Below are 16,157 nucleotides of genomic sequence, written 5' to 3'. Positions count from 1 at the left end.
CACATTAGTGTTGATGGCAGAGTTCAGTTCCTTGCAATTGTAGGACTAAGGTCCTAATTTCTTACTGGCTCTTGGCCAGAGGTAATCTCAGCATCCTTGAGGCCACCCTGAGGCTTATGTCATTTGACAGTCTCTGCAGACTCTCTTACAAAATGATTTTTTGTTTCTTCCATGTAAACAGATGGATATTTCTGCTTTCAAAGGACTTGCTTGATTATGTTAAGGCCACCCAGAATAATTGTCCTTTAGATTAATTTATAGTCAACTTTTTAGGAACTTTAATTATATCTGCATACTGTGTGTGCTAAGTTGCTTCAGTCCTGTCTGACTCTTTGCAATCCTATGGACTGTAGACCACCAGGCTTCTCTGTCCAAGAGTTTCTCCATGCAAGAATAGTGGAGTGGGTTGCCATGCCCTCCTCCAGTGGATCTTCCCAACCCAGGGATCAAATCCACATCTCTTATATCTTCTGAATTGGTTGGGGTGGGGGGTGGGGTGGTTACCACTAGTGCCACCTGGGAAGCCTACATCTGCATACTCCCTTGTGTCAAATAACATGGCATAATTCCTGACAGTGATATTCTAATATATTCACAGATCTTATGCACCCTCAAAGAGAGTGGATTATACATGGATATGAGTAATTGTCAGTCATCTTAGATTTCTGACTACTACAGAGGTAAGCCCATAACTTTTAATTAGCAGAGCCAAGAAAGACTTCCTAAAGAAGTCATATTTGAGTTGGAACTTGAATATTGGGAAGCAGTCATATAATAATCACAGAAAAAATATTCAAGCAGAAGAAATGACTTGTGTGAAAGCTCTGTCTTGGGAGTAACTTTGTAGGTATAGGAAACATAAAGCCCAAGTGCCAAGGGAAGAAAGATAACGTTACGGAGGAGCTTCAATTTTTAAGATATTTAATGGGCCACATTATATGATTCTAATGAAATTTGAATTCAATAGGAAATTCAATAGGAAATATTAGGATGATTTAAGTAGTAAAGTATCATGATCTATTTCCTTATAAATTTCAAAATCTTTCAGGTTGCTTTTCATGAGTACTTTTTATATTTGGTAATTTAAAATGCTCAAAAATTCAATTACTTAGATGCAATGAAAACATCCTTTGAAAGACAATAAATAAACCAACAATCATGAAAGAAGATATAAGTAACAAGTATAGTACTATACTTATTTTAAAAATTGACTTATAGTAAAATAAAAAACAACCTCTGCATAAGAGAACTCTAGGCCAAGCTGATTTAATGGTGAATTATACCAAGTATTTAAGAAAGAAAAAGCATAATTCTTTAAAAATTCATCCAGAAATTTGAAGAAAGAATACATCTAAATCATTCTATAAGATAGTGTACTTTGCATGCCAAAGCCAGACAAAGAAATTATAAGAGAAAGAAATTACAGGCTTGCATTTCTTACAAATATATGTCCAAAGACTCTTAATGCAGTTTCGTTAAGTCAAATCACGTATAAAAAGGATAATACATCATGATCAAAATTATTCTATCACACTAATGCCAGATTTGTTTAATATTTTGATAATTGACCTCATCAATTTAATTAACCATATTAACTGACTGAAAAATATGACTCTCTCAGTAGGTGTAGAGAAAAATGTATCATAATCCAATATCGATTCCTGGAAAAAGAGTCTCATAAACCTAGAAACAAAAGTCATATTCCTTAGTCTAATAAAGGGCATTTGTGAAAATCTTACAATTCATACCACACTTAGTGATAAAATACTCAAATGATTTTCCTTGAAAGTTAGGAATGGACAAAGATACTCGGCCTGATCATTTCTATTCAATATTGTAATAGATGTTTTAGCCAGTACAGTAAGAAAAAGATAATGACTTGAGTGACTATATAGAATTAAAAGAAAAATGCTTGAATTCTTCTCCTCCCTGAAGATCACCAGCTTGTTTAGATGTGCATGTATAACATTCAGTCTTCTTTAGAATAAGGTTGGCCTTGGCCTCACCCCAATGTTTTTCCTTAAATAGCTGAGGTAAAGGTAGAGGAGAAGAATAGAAAATGGTGCATGGTGGATGACTGTGGAACTTGTTGATAGGAAAAGAGCATTTATTTTCTTGTTTCCAGCAGCATAGCTGCTGGACATCATTTAGTATTTCAAAGATACCTTATCTTTTGTCTCCTGTTTTAAAAAAAAAAACAAACATTATTTATTAAATTTAGACTAAAAATTCAGTTCAGTTCAGTTGCTCAATCATGTCTGACTCTTTGCAACCCCATGGACTGCAGCACACTAAGCCTCCCTGTCCATCACCAACTCCCTGAGTTTACTCAAACTCTTGTGCATCGAGTTGGTGATGCCATCCAACCATCTCATCCTGTTGTCCCCTTCTCTTCCTGCCTTCAATCTTTCCCAGCATCAGGATCTTTTCCAATGAGTCAGTTCTTCACATCAGGGGACCAAAGTATTGGGTTTTCAGCTTCAACATCCGTCCTTCCAATGAATATTCAGGACTGATTTCTTTTAGGATGGACTGGTTGGATCTCTTTGCAGTCCAAGGGACTTCTCCAACACCACAGCCAAAAGCATCAATTCTTCGGTTCTCAGATTTCTTTACAGTCCGACTCTCACATTCATACATGACTACTGGAAAAATCATAGCCTTCACTAGATGGACATTTTTTGGCAAGGTAATGTCTCTGCTTTTTAATATGTTGTCTAGATTGGTCATAACTTTTCTTCTAAGACTAAAAGTATTAGTGTATAAAAGTTATTCATATTATTTTAATCTTATTTAATCATATCTATCCTATAATGTATGCATTACCAACTTATATTTCATTTTCTAACCTTAATGTGGCAGAGATCATAAGTGGCATAGCTATAACTTGATCCCAGTTCCTTTGATATCAATTCCCCTGCATGTTCTCATACACAAACATCTTGCTACCCATGTCAGTGTTCTGAGCTTTCTCTAGCCAAAATTTTAAATATGGATAATTGTTGCTTCTAATATAGCTGTATTAAAACAGTTTTAAAGTTAAATGAACTAGAAAATATATATTAAGTCATATATGTGTGAATTTTGCAATATCCTTTCATTTTCAGCCTGAAATAGAATCTTTGAAGTAGAATGTTTTTATATCCCCTTGCTTTTTCTATGCTACAATTTTTATAAATATCCTTGGTCTGTGTTCTACCTCTAAAGGCCTAGGAATATAATACAGAATATATAAATTATACATTAGATATCATAATATTATAGAGCACCCCAGGTGGCCTGGTGGATCAAACACAAGATTAAGTGTGAAGAAATTTGAGTGAAACAACTCTTGCTATTACAATGCTTACTCTTTCTTTCTTCTCTTTTTTCTCTATATTCCTTTTCTTTCCATTTTATCCTTTTTTTAAAAAAACTACATAAGCCTTCTCTCCAGACAACTTCTTTAACTAGTATCGTTTTCCTCAGCTCCATCCCTTAGGAAATAGGCCAGTAAAAACACTGACTTCACTCTCTGATTTTACCATGAGAAATTTTTCATTTTCTCCAAAATATCTCCTTCTTGAGCCTGTCTTTCAAACAATCCTTGTTAATGTAAATAACTGACAAAGCAACAAGCATTATACCAGGCATTTAGGAAGATGATAAATAAACTAAATACATAGTAGTTTTGCTTCCATTTCTATCACCTTGAAAATTTTATGTCATAATCTTTTCTGTCACTACATTATGAGATAAATGCGAAAGGAAAAAGAGAAACAATTGCTTTTAGCACTATTTGCTTTTTGCTTCAGATTTTCCCCTTGTAAGAAGAGACATTAATGATTTTGAACAATATAAAAATAGTTTCATAGACTAGAATCAGTAGTCCAACTAGTAGATTTAAAAGACATGAATGGATTTGTTAAGACTATATTCAGAGTACACAGACACTATATGCAATTTATTTCTTATAGAACTTGCAATTCTCTTAATTTCTATTATATGAATTTAACAGATAACAGAGAGCCAGAGACTCAAAGAAAATCACCCAAATGCTGCTGCTGCTGCTAAGTCGCTTCATTCGTGTCGGACTCTGTGCAACCCCATAGACGGAAGCCCACCATGCTCCCCCGTCCCTGGGATTCTCCAAGCAAGAACACTGGAGTGGGTTGCTATTTCCTTCTCCAATGCATGAAAGTGAAAAGTGAAAGGGAAGTCGCTCAGTCATGTCCAACTCTTAGTGACCCCATGGACTGCAGCCTACCAGGCTCCTCTGTCCATGGGATTTTCCAGGCAAGAGTACTGGAGTGGGGTGCAATTGCCTTCTCCATCACCCAAATGAGTAAATGCCAATGCTAAAATTGGAAATTTCAGGTCTCTCTGACATCAAAAACTCTTATTAGTAACATGATCTTTGATATGTGCTTTGAGCTTCAAATTTCTCAGCTGAAAAAGAAGGTGGATGGTGGTCACTCATTTCCTTCTCAGGTATTTACTGAGTTATAAGCACAGAAATGACACGTAACCTAATAAGGTGGCAAGTATTCACAATCATACTGAAAAATGAACAGCCAGAAACTGATTTCAGATACTCTGAAAGAGAGAAACGTGATTCTACGTTTTATCCCCATGTACACAAGAAATATTTGAAGTAGCGGTGGTCAGGGAAGACTCCCCTGAAAAATTTGCTTTTCAGTTCACACCTGGAGCATAAGAGGAAAGTAACTAAACAGAGGGGGAGAGGGTGGGCAAGTTGCCCTTGGAAAGTCCTGAAAGAGAAAACAATGGGAGAAGGTGCTGGTGGTGAGAAGAGCATGGTTTTTTCTAGGACCCGAGCTTTGTCAATGGAACTGGATGTGGTATAAGAGAGGTTCCCACAACAAACTCTTTCTAACCACTGTGGTTGCTCTGTGGCTTAAAGTCAAACAGAGGCAAAGCTAACCAGCGGAAAGTGCTTTGTAAATGAGAAATCACGATGTTGACGTGAAGGTTTGTGGAAGTTTGCTGATTTCTTATTTTAAAAGACTATAACATTTCCCCTAAACTATTCTTGAAGTCTTAGCACTGAGTGGAATCTTTTCATGGCGTGAAATTGGGGTTTATGGAGGAGCTTCTGTTTCCACAGTGACAGAGCTGGAGACAATTCTTAACAGACGTTAGCTTAACACTTTGGGTGAAAATATGCTTCAAAGTATCAAATATGCAGCCTCTGGCTGTTTCTAAAGAAGTTACCCTCAGACTGATGATTGTGCATTTGTAGGTTGATTTTAAATGTGGGCTTCTTTAGCTGAAGTGGGGAGAGCTAGGGAAACCCAGTTGTTTCATAAGCCAGAGGACAGAGAAGAATTCTCCCCACTGGTAAGTGAAGGAAGAACAAGAGAGAAATGTTTAAGCTGGTGACGGATGGGTTGGTAGGTGAGTTTTCCTGCAGCAAAAGACAACAAATGTCCATCTAGTCAAAGCTATGGTTTTTCCAGTAGTATTGTACGGAGGTGAGTGCTGGACAATAAGGAAGGCTAAATGCTGAAGAATTGATGCTTTTGAACTGTGGGGCTGGAAAAAGCTCTTGAGAGTCCCTGGACAGCAAAGGGATCAAATCAGTCAATCCTAAAGGAAATCAACCCTGAATATTCATTGAAAGAACTGATGCTGAAGCTAACGCTCTGATACTTGGCCACTTGATGCGAAGAGCCATTGGAAAAGACCCTGATGCTGAGAAAGACTAAGAGCAGGAGAAGGGTGTGACAGAGGATGAGATGGTTGGATGACATCATTGACTCATTAGGCTTGAATTTGAGCAAATTCCAGCAGATAGTGAAGGACAAAGAAGCACAGCATTCTGTAGTCCATGGGGTTGCAGAGTGGGATACAACTTAGCAACTGAACAGCAATAACTAGGGAACAAATTTCCACCTGAAAGTCTTGCCGACCTTCCTCCCAGGTTTGCTGTCTAGTGAGGACTGCCCCACACTCTCTCTGCAGTGCCAGAGATGGGGATAGAGACTTGTCTCCTTCCTTAAAAAAAAAAAAAATGTTTTTTTTAACTGGAGGATAATCACTTTAGAATGGTGTTGGTTTCTGCCTTACAACAACTCAAATTAGCCGTAAATATATAATATATCCAGGACTTCCTTGTTGACAGCTAGTTGTAAAGTAATCCACCTGCTGATGCAGAAGGCATAAGAGACGCGGATTCAATCCCCGCCTTGGGAAGATCCCCTGGAGGAGGGCATGTCAGCCCCCTCCAGTATTCTTCCCTGGAGATTTCCATGGACTGAGGAACCTGGCAGGCTGTAGTCCATAGTGTCGCACAGACAGACACGACGGAATTGCTGTAGTACACATGTAACCACGAAGCTGGTGACTGTACTGTTCCTGCTGTCTGTTAGATTAGACAATCTTCATTCATTCAGAAGCTCTTCTTAGACCATATTCAATGTGTTAAATGATGTGCTGAGGGTTTTAAGAAAAAAGATATAGGCTCTGTTTTAGGGAAGTCCAGACACATTCGGGCTTCCCTGAAATCTCAGTTGGTAAAGAATCTGCCTGCAATGCAGGAGACCCTGGCTGAATTTCTGGGTCAGGAATATCTGCTGGAGAAGGGATAAGAAACCCACTCCTGTATTCTTGGACTTCCCTTGTGGCTCAGGTGGTAAAGAATCCACCTGCAGTGTGGGAGACCTGGGTTCAATCCCTGGGTTGGGAAGATCCCCTGGAAAAGGGAAAGGCTACCCACTCCAGTATTCTTGCCTGGAGAACTCCATGGACTGTACAGTCCATGGGGTAGCGAAGAGTTGGACATGACTGAGTGACTTTCACTTTCGGAGACATATTCAGTATATGCATGTGCTCAGTCACTTCAGTCACGTCCAACTCTTTGCGTGCCTTTGCGTCCTCCTCCAGGCGATCTTCCCGACCCAGGGTTCGAACCCATGTCTCCTGCATCTCCTGCACTGCAGGTAGGTTTTTGCCCACTGAGCCACCTGGGAAGCCCATATTAAGCACACATGACGTACATGCCAGTACTTCTCCTTTCATTCTTGTAGCAGACTTCATGAGTCATTTACAGAACAGTGCTCTCAAAAACTATCTCAGCATGGTGTAACTGATTACACGGTTGGTTTGAATGGTAAAGCTTTTTCTTACAGTGTCACTGCAGAAATACTCATGAATATATTACTGTGTTCCTACATTATTTTTGAAGTCCATTGGATTGCCCAGTTTCTGCTACATGAATATACACACCAAGAAAGGATAAGTTCTCTAACAATGTTTTATTTTATTTTTCTCCTATCAGTCTTATATTTGGTATCCCAAGTGGCTTCCTACCACAAATGCCCAGTTTCTGACATTTCTAAGTGCCTTTCACATTGTGAAGTCTGCAAATGATTTTAAGAAAGAGTTGCACGGATATTAAAGATAAGCTTTTTGCTTCTGGTATGAGGATTACAATCTCTTTCACTCAAGTGTGTCTTCAGCGGGAATTTATGGAGTGCTTTGAATATTCATTGGAAGGACTGATGCTGAAGCTGAAGCTCCAATACTTTGGCCACCTGATGTGAAGAACTGACTCATTGGAAAAGATCCTGATGTGGGGAAAGATTGAAAGGACGAGAAGAGGATGACAGAGGACTGAGATGGTTGGATGACGTCACTGACTCGATGGATATGAGTTTGAGCAAGCTCCAGGAGTTGGTGAAGGACAGGGAAGCCTGGCATGCTGCATTCCATGGGGTCGCAAAGAGTTGGACATGACTGAGTGACTGAACTGAATTTGTGAATATACACTGCAGATTTGGGGACAATGAGAAACCATTTTTGACATCAGTTTAATGGAGGAGATGTGTATGAAAATAAAAACCAATCATAACAAAGCAAGGCTGGAGGAACATACAAAGTTCTAGTGAATCCAGGGAAGAAAAAGATTAATTCTGCTGGCAATCATAAAATGTGTCAAAAGGAAGGAATATTTGAGCTGGATCTTGAAGGGTAAGTGGAGTGCTGTAGGCTGAGAGGATGAACACTAGCTTTTTAAGGAAAAGAATGATAGAAGAGCTGAATACACTGAGGTTTGAAAATGCATTATACAAAACAAGGCTGATAAAATTGTTTGGGCTAGATTATGAACAGACTTAAATTCCAGGTTCATAATACTATAAATGAAAAAGCAAATAATATCCCTGACTTGTTTATTAACATTATTTCCATTTTGTGTATTTTCTAGGCTGATGAAATGTCCACAAACCAAGGAACTATTGGTTCTTGCCATAAATGACCTAGTTCATCAACATGGGAAATCTTTTGCGACCTCCCAGAAAGAAAAGGAAAAGAAGGACAGGAGGAAGGAAGGGGAAAAGGAAAGGAGGGAGAGAGGAATGGAGAGAAAGTGAGAGTGATGAAGATAGAGAGAAATCATAACTAAAGGAAAAAGACAAAGAGGAGAAAGTAGAGAGGGAAAGAAAAAGAAGAAATCATTTGGGTTCACTGCCAATAAGAATTAGGAAAGCTGATTTCTTAAGATAAACTGAAGTAAAACAAAATACGCTCCATATGTTGAAACTGTATACTTAGTTTGAGATAAACAAAAACATGTTTGGAGAATAGCTGCCATAATTAAAAAGAAATTAAAAGAAAGAAAGAAAAACCATCTGGGGATAAATATATATTTAAACACACACACAGACAAAAACACACAGTGATTCCAAAACTTGGAGTTTTTCTTGATTTAAGTAAACTCTCCTGTTGCAAAAGGGCATTGCGTCAGTTTTTGCCCAAACGCCGAGCACCCCATGTTCCACACTGGAGCTCTACAGAGCTACTCAGCATTACTCAAACACGAGAAGACCTTTCCAAAGCCTGTCCTTTGCCCCTGCTTTCTTCCCTGCTATGAATGCACTTTTCCTTTTGGCTGACTCCGACTCACTCCGAGTACCCAACTCAGATGGCAGCTACTCCCAATAGTGTGCCAGACGCCCAGCAAGGTTGATGATGGCTTCTTCATCTGGGAACTCTAGCATGTCTATCAGTTTCCTGTGGCTGCCGTAATAAAATGCTGCAAACTGGGTGTCTTAACACAACAGTTTGCTGTTTCACAATTCTGGAGGCTAGAAGTCTGATACCAGGTTCAAAATCAGGTTTGGGTACATCTAAGGACTTTGAGGGAGAGTGTAGTCTACAATGTCCTTCTAGCTTCTAATGATGACTGGCAATCTTTTGTATTCTTTGGACTATAGTTGCATCATTCCAATCTCAGTCTTCATCTTCACATGGTGTTCTCCCTGTGTCTCTTGTGTCTTCATGTGGCCATCTTCTTATAAGGACACCAATTGTGTTGGGTTAGGGCCCCACTCTATTCCAGTACAATCTGGTTTTAATTTATAAGTCACATCTAAGACCGTCTTATTTCCAACAGATTTGAATTCCCTTTCTGAGGTAATGGGGAGTAGAACTTCAACTTATCCTCTGAGGAACATAATTCAACTCATAGCAACAAGACTACTCCATATCTGGTTTCACTGAAAAATTCAGATGCTTGCCTGTTTGTGTCCCCAATCCCCAAAGAAGTTGATAAGAAACTTCATTTCAAGAAATAGTTTCCATGACTGAGCATAGTTAATTTAATAAACTCATAGTTCATGTCTTCCAAATTGAGTTAGAGTATTTCTTATTAAAGCTACAAGGAAGGGACTTCCCTGGTGGCCCAGTGGTTAAGAATCCACCTTCCAATGCCTTCCAAGGCAGGTGACATAGGTTTGATCCCTGGTCGGGGAAATAATATTCCCCAGGCTCGGGGACAACTAAGCCTGTTCTTCACAACTACTGAGCCCAGACACCCTAGAACCCCCATGCCTCAACTAAGACCAGATGCAGCCAAATAAATAAATATTTTTAAATAAATAAATAAAGCTCAAAGGAGGTTAGGAGGCAGTTAAATTGATACTTGAGGGAAAACACATAGCACATGGTGACGTCCTTTTCATTACACTCCTCAAAGAGATGTTGTCTGTTAAAGTGGGCAATGTGGCACAGGAGGATCCTCACCTGGAGTCACCTAAAGGGATGAGGATCCCTGAGAAAAAAAGACCCATGTTTAAGTGTAGTTCTCTCTAGGTCACTATACAGTATTGATACTATTGCTTCTCTTCTGTTTGCCTCAGCTTATCCTCAGAAGATGAGAATTAGACAAGAAAGAGTGATTTTAAAATTTAAAGAAGCGTAAGAACTCTCTTTTCAAATGAAGTCTTTCTCAAATTCCCAATTTAAATAGCAGCTTTTTGTGAGGCTGCCTGAGACCAGGTGAAGAAAGTAAGCCCGAATGCCCCTGGATTAGTCATTCCCAGGATGACTTCTCCACAAGAAGTTCCAAAGAATTCTGGAAACACAGATTTAAAACTACTCAATCAGATGAAAGTCTAGTTTTGGTATATAGTCACAGACATAGAGGATCATAGTTTAAAAAAAAAAAAAGGAAAGAAGAAATAAGAAAAGAGGGAGGAAGAGGAGAGGAAGGAGAAGAGGAAGAGGAAAGGGGAAAGATGGAAAACATATTAGAAAATAAGATACTAGGGGGGAAAATTGTAAAGAGGGCCAAAGATCTTGAACAAAACTTTTCATAGCCATAAAAATATCCTCTCCAATTTTATCTTAATACTCATATACTAAATTCTAAATTAAGTTAGCCTTATTTTGTACATGTACATTGTTGTTTTTAGCCACATTATAACTGTACAATCACAAAGGCAATACAGTCTGAAGGAGAAACAGAGAATGTGGACAACTACATGCAAACTTCAACTAGTGGATCAAACGAAGATGGGTTTGTTGTATGCAAGTTAGTCATATCGGAAATAACTTTACCATAACTACTTTGCATTTTCTGCCCCAGCAGTCATAAATTGTGTTCCCAGGGAATACAGTGTGTTGTAGGCTTCTTTTCCTTGCTGAATGCTAAACCTTCATTTTGACATAACCATCTCTTACCTTCAACCTGTATTCTTCTTTCCAAATGTAACTTAACATTCTTTAGGAAGCCTTCTCTGAACACCCACGTCCGATTAACTTCATTCTTCTCCATGTGCCTCTGTGTATCATCTGTATTTTGATAGAATTGATACCTTTGTACTAGCACTCTGAATTGTAGTCTATCCAACTGCTGCTTATGTACAAATAGTGAGTCTTCTGGAGCGGTCTCATTTGTGTCTTAATGCCCCTGTGCCAGCACTTACTCACTGTGCCAGGCACATGATGGGTATTTGTATATGATTGCTGAATGCATGAGTTAATGTAAAGGAGAGTCTGTTTCAAACTGTTTTAAAGTTTTCAGGTAATCTTGGAAAAGTATCAGGATGAGAGTGGGCATAATTTGAATGTCAGTATTCTATTTAACTTGTACAAGAGAAATGAAATATTGCAGTCAAATATCTAGTGGCTTTATATTCCCAATTCTACAGTCATGAAGAGGGAACACAGAAAATGAACTTTTTTTTTTTCAAACTTATCTTGGAAATTAGCCCAAGAGCCAAATGTTTTATTTTAATGGTATGTTTCTTCTCTCAGACCACAACTAGTAAACATTTCAGATCACACATACACACAGTGTTTGTTTGTATTTACTGTAATTCCCTATGCAACTCCAGATGCTTGGACCAGTTAGGCATCTAATACATGTTTGATGAATTAATAAATGAAGGGACCCTTGAATAAAATGAGCTTAGATTCTGACATCCATTAGCAAGCTGTTACCAGTTTTCATCTGTCTAGTTTAAATGTAGGCCGTCCATTTGGAGAGAGGGAATGGAAAAACACGGTACAAAGGACTGATCTGTTCAATGCTTTTGAATCAGTAATTAAAATATAATCACTTATAAAACATTTGCTACAACATGATGGAGAATACTGGATTCTGACTTTGGCTTAGTCTCCATGTTGCTATGTGAGATTAACTTTTTTACCTAACAAGATAGAGCTTGGTTCCACCTACATTAATATATTCTGACTTTATGGGACAAAGATCATAGTTTCTTTAAATCTTATACAGTCTAGTATGATTCTGATATGATTATATATGTGATTGGACCATGACAATATGTGTACATCCCAGGGAGCCTTTTAATTTGGTATGCTTGGTAGACAGGCATCAACTTAAAGTTTTACTTTAAAGAAATAAAATATTGTCTTTTTGATTAATTTCTAGGGAAAGTTGTTGGAAAAAGTTCATACTCTGTGCCTCAGGCAACATACCTCTGGCTCTATATTTCTATTGCACTTTATATTCAAAACATCTGTCATTAAGTGTAGACCTTCTTAGAGGAAAATTTTATTGAATATGATTTGAAAGTAGACTATAGCTCTTGGAATGGGAATGGCAAAAGATCTTACTTCCTACCTTATCAAATGTTTCTTCCAATTATGTATCATACTGCCCTGAGAATTCTGGCAAATTAAGCATTCTTTACCTTCTTACACTCCCCACTCACTTTGTAAATTATTTCCCTGATTGATGTCAGGGTGATATGCCATGTCTGATCATGTATTTATAGACCAGCTTAAAGCTCAGAGTGAAAAAAAAAAAAAGCTCAGAGTGCTTTCATCTGCATTATCTTGATGGAGCCTCACAAATCTTAGGAGATGTAGCTCATGAAATGGAGAGCTACTCATTTCTCAAATAGGAAATTGAGGCTCAGCGCTTTCAAGATTTATGAAAGGATAGATAATGAAAACGGATGAATCTGAGCATTTGATTTCTGGTTCAAGGGTTATTAACTATGTCTTAGTGCTTTAATGAGCATTCAAGAAACAGCTTTCCTCATTCATACATTCTTTCTTCCAATATATTTAGTGAACATCTATTATTTGCAGGTATTGTGTCTGGTGTTGGTGTTATAATGGGAATCAAGCCAAAACCCCTTATTTCATTAAGTTTTTAATAAGGGAGGAAAAGATAGAGACAATTACAAAGCTTACTATCTCACTCAGAGAAGCACATAAACAAACACAATCACTAATTGGAAGGACTCATCACTTTTGTCACTGTTTGGATAAATCAAGCAAAAGAAGGTACGCTTTGAACTGGTCCGGTGGTTAAGACATGGCCTTCTAATACAGAGAACATGGGTTTGACCCCTGGTCAGGGAATTAAGGGCTTCCCTGGTGGCTCAGAAGTAAAGAATCTGCCTGCAATGCAGGAGACATGGGTTCATCCCTGGGTTAGGAAGACCCCTTGGAGGAGGAAATGGCCACCCATTCCAATATTCTTGCCTGGAGAATCCCAAAGACAGAGGAGCCTGGCGGGCCATACAGTCACAAAGACTCAGACGTGACTGAAGCGATTGACCACACATGCCTGCAGGAACTCAGATTGCATATGCCATGGGGCAACTAAGCCTGCAACTGAGCCTGAACTCTCTGGAGTACCACAACTAGAGAGACGCCTACATGCCCCAACAAGAGCCCACGTGCTGCAACTAAGACCTGATGCAGACAAATAATTTTTTTTTAATCAAAAAAGAAAGATAAGCTTCACCTGTGAACTGCAGTCTGATAAATTGTTTTTTCTTCTGATTTAATTCACTGACCAACTGGAGAAAATGTAACACACTAGCCATAATCAGCGCTTTTGAATTGTGGTGCTGGAGAAGATTCTTGAGAGTCCCTTGGACTGCAAGGAGATCAAACCAGTCAATCCTAAAGGAATTGACTAAAGGAAATGCTGCATATTCATTGAAAGGACTGGTGCTGAAGCTGAAGCTCCAATACTTCAGCCATCTGATGGGAAGAACTGACTAATTAGAAAAGACTCTGATGCTGGGAAAGATTGATGGCAGGAGGAGAAGGGAACAACAGAGGATAAGATGGTTGGATGGCATCACTGACTCAATGGACATGAGTTTCAGCAAACTCCAGGAGATAGTGAAGGACAAGGAGGTCTGGTGTTGCAAAGAATAGGACATGACTTAGCAATGAACAACAACAAACCATACAGCAAGTACCCGGGCCTGGGAATAAATCAGTGTGATAAGTTTCCTTTTCTGCTTGGAAATTTTTATTTCTATAGGACCTTCTGTAACAAAAGAACAGTATGCCTCTAGAGTACCGAAAGTAAGGAAATTTGGAGGACTATCCAAAAATTATGACTCTTTTTCAAAGCAGCCACAGATAAAAGAAGTTGTGTTCATCTCTGCTCTTCCAAAATTGTGTCTTCCAAATTGTTCTCCCATAAGTGACATCAGGAGTTTCCTAATTTCACAGTTTCAATTTGTCCAATTCCTCTCTTGATAATTCTTAAACCAGTGTAGAAACTACTTGTAATCATTGTAAGTATTCTTGGGTATAAGGAAATGGTGGCAAACACTTCTTCCTAACAAGAAGGAACTATTTAAAGAATGTGTAAGGAAGACAAAAATGGAAGTTATTATTTGAGTTACTACTTGTAGTGGCTTTATTTCACTCAACTGAAAATACGTCCAATCATGGGAAAGAGCAAGCTACTATAATTGGGGAAAGAATATCTCAGAATTTTATCAGAACTGGAACATGAGCTTTGGATGGAAGAATTTTAAAATGATACGCTGAGAAAGAGAACCAAACTGTCAATCCTTCTCTCCCCTGCCTTCTCCCCCTTGGCCTTTGGGATTAGCAGATGCAAACTAGTATATATAGAATGAATAACTAACAAGGTCCTACTGTATAGCACAGGGAATTATATTCAGTATCCTGTCATAAATCATAATGGACAAGAAATGAAAAATAACCTATATGTTTAACTGAATTACTATGCTGTATAGCAGACATTAATACAACATGGTAAATCATCTACACTTCAATAAAATAGGAAAGAAAAAAAAGAAAGACAGACAATACTTCACCGTTAAGGACAAGACATGGTTTATCATGTAACTGAATGCGATAAAGATATTCTAGGGATCTGTGAGATCAACGGGATTATTCATGTGGTTGATTCCCCAGATAAAAGCTTTTGTGATTCCAATTTGAGTATATGTGCTGCCAAAGTCAGCACTCCTTTTGTGATTCCAAATGGACAAATATTTATCTTCACTAGATTTGTACATAGTGTAACTGGTATTCATCAAATTTTCTTCCTTCTAGGCTATGAAATAGAACATGCAGTACTTGGGTAGCCTGCAATAAAAGACTAGCTTGGCTGATTTAGCGGATTTCTTAGGTTTGATTTTTCACAGAGTGAGCTGGGCCATTTGTCCTTGAGATGGTTTGGCACTTTGGGGAAAATCTATATTGCAGGAGCATGTGTTTGATTGACCATACAGTAGGACATCGGAGGCTGAAACTGACAAAATTGGACCACAGCTTGCTGCAAAGCCTTGTGTGGATATCAGGGCCAGGCCAGGGTTTTGACAGCAGATGGAATTTGCAGGTAGCCTCCATGGTCATCTCAAGTTTCCAGAAAGGGTATGGAATACCCTTTTCATGGAAATTGAGCTGACAGATGTGTACCGCTGGTTCTCTGTAATTACCTACTGCTTTCTGGACCAGACCCTCAGTTGCTATTCAAACTCAGCGTGAAACATTTTTTTCTGAAGAATCAGGCAGAGAAGACCTAAATATCACTGTTTTAAAAAATGTATACACTTCCCATTTAAAAACAGAAGCAAATATCATTAACATTTAGAGTTGAGGGAAAAGCTTGATGTTAATTTAAAATGTTTGAGACACAGGACACTTCCCAGGTGGTGCAATGGTAAAAGAATACTCCTGCCAATACAAGAGACACACAGTCAATCCCTGGGTTGGGGTAATCCCCTGGAGGAGGGCATGGCAACCCACTATTATTCTTGCCTGGAAAATTCCATGGAGAGAGGCCTGGCAGGCTGTGGTGCACGCGGTTGCAAAGAGTTGGACATGACTGAATGCAGATGAGACACAGGAAGTGTAGGATGCAGCAATCTATAATTTTTATGTAACTTTTAAAAAAAGGATCTTTGCAGTGAAAACAAAAGTGGATATTCAGAGTAAAGCCATCTATATTACAGGTATTATCTAAATTCTTCTAATGTATTTACTTTTTATGAAACACTGATTATTTAAATTCATTTTAAAATATCTGCAATGAGGAAAATGTCATGGAATAAATTCATATTACACTTTAAAAAAAACTACTAATTGCATCTCTACTGGGTACAAGTGGTTACTCCAAGCCT

General features: G+C 38.4%; 1 pseudogene; it reads left to right on the top strand.

Moving 5' to 3' along the window:
- The first annotated feature begins 13,940 nt into the window (after positions 1-13,940).
- LOC122450917 lies at positions 13,941-15,647 on the top strand (annotated as a pseudogene).
- Positions 15,648-16,157: the final 510 nt, after the last annotated feature.

Source organism: Cervus canadensis, chromosome 12 (genome assembly GCF_019320065.1).
Source record: "Cervus canadensis isolate Bull #8, Minnesota chromosome 12, ASM1932006v1, whole genome shotgun sequence".
NCBI lineage: Eukaryota > Metazoa > Chordata > Mammalia > Artiodactyla > Cervidae > Cervus > Cervus canadensis.
This window is presented reverse-complemented; position numbering and strand designations above follow the sequence as displayed.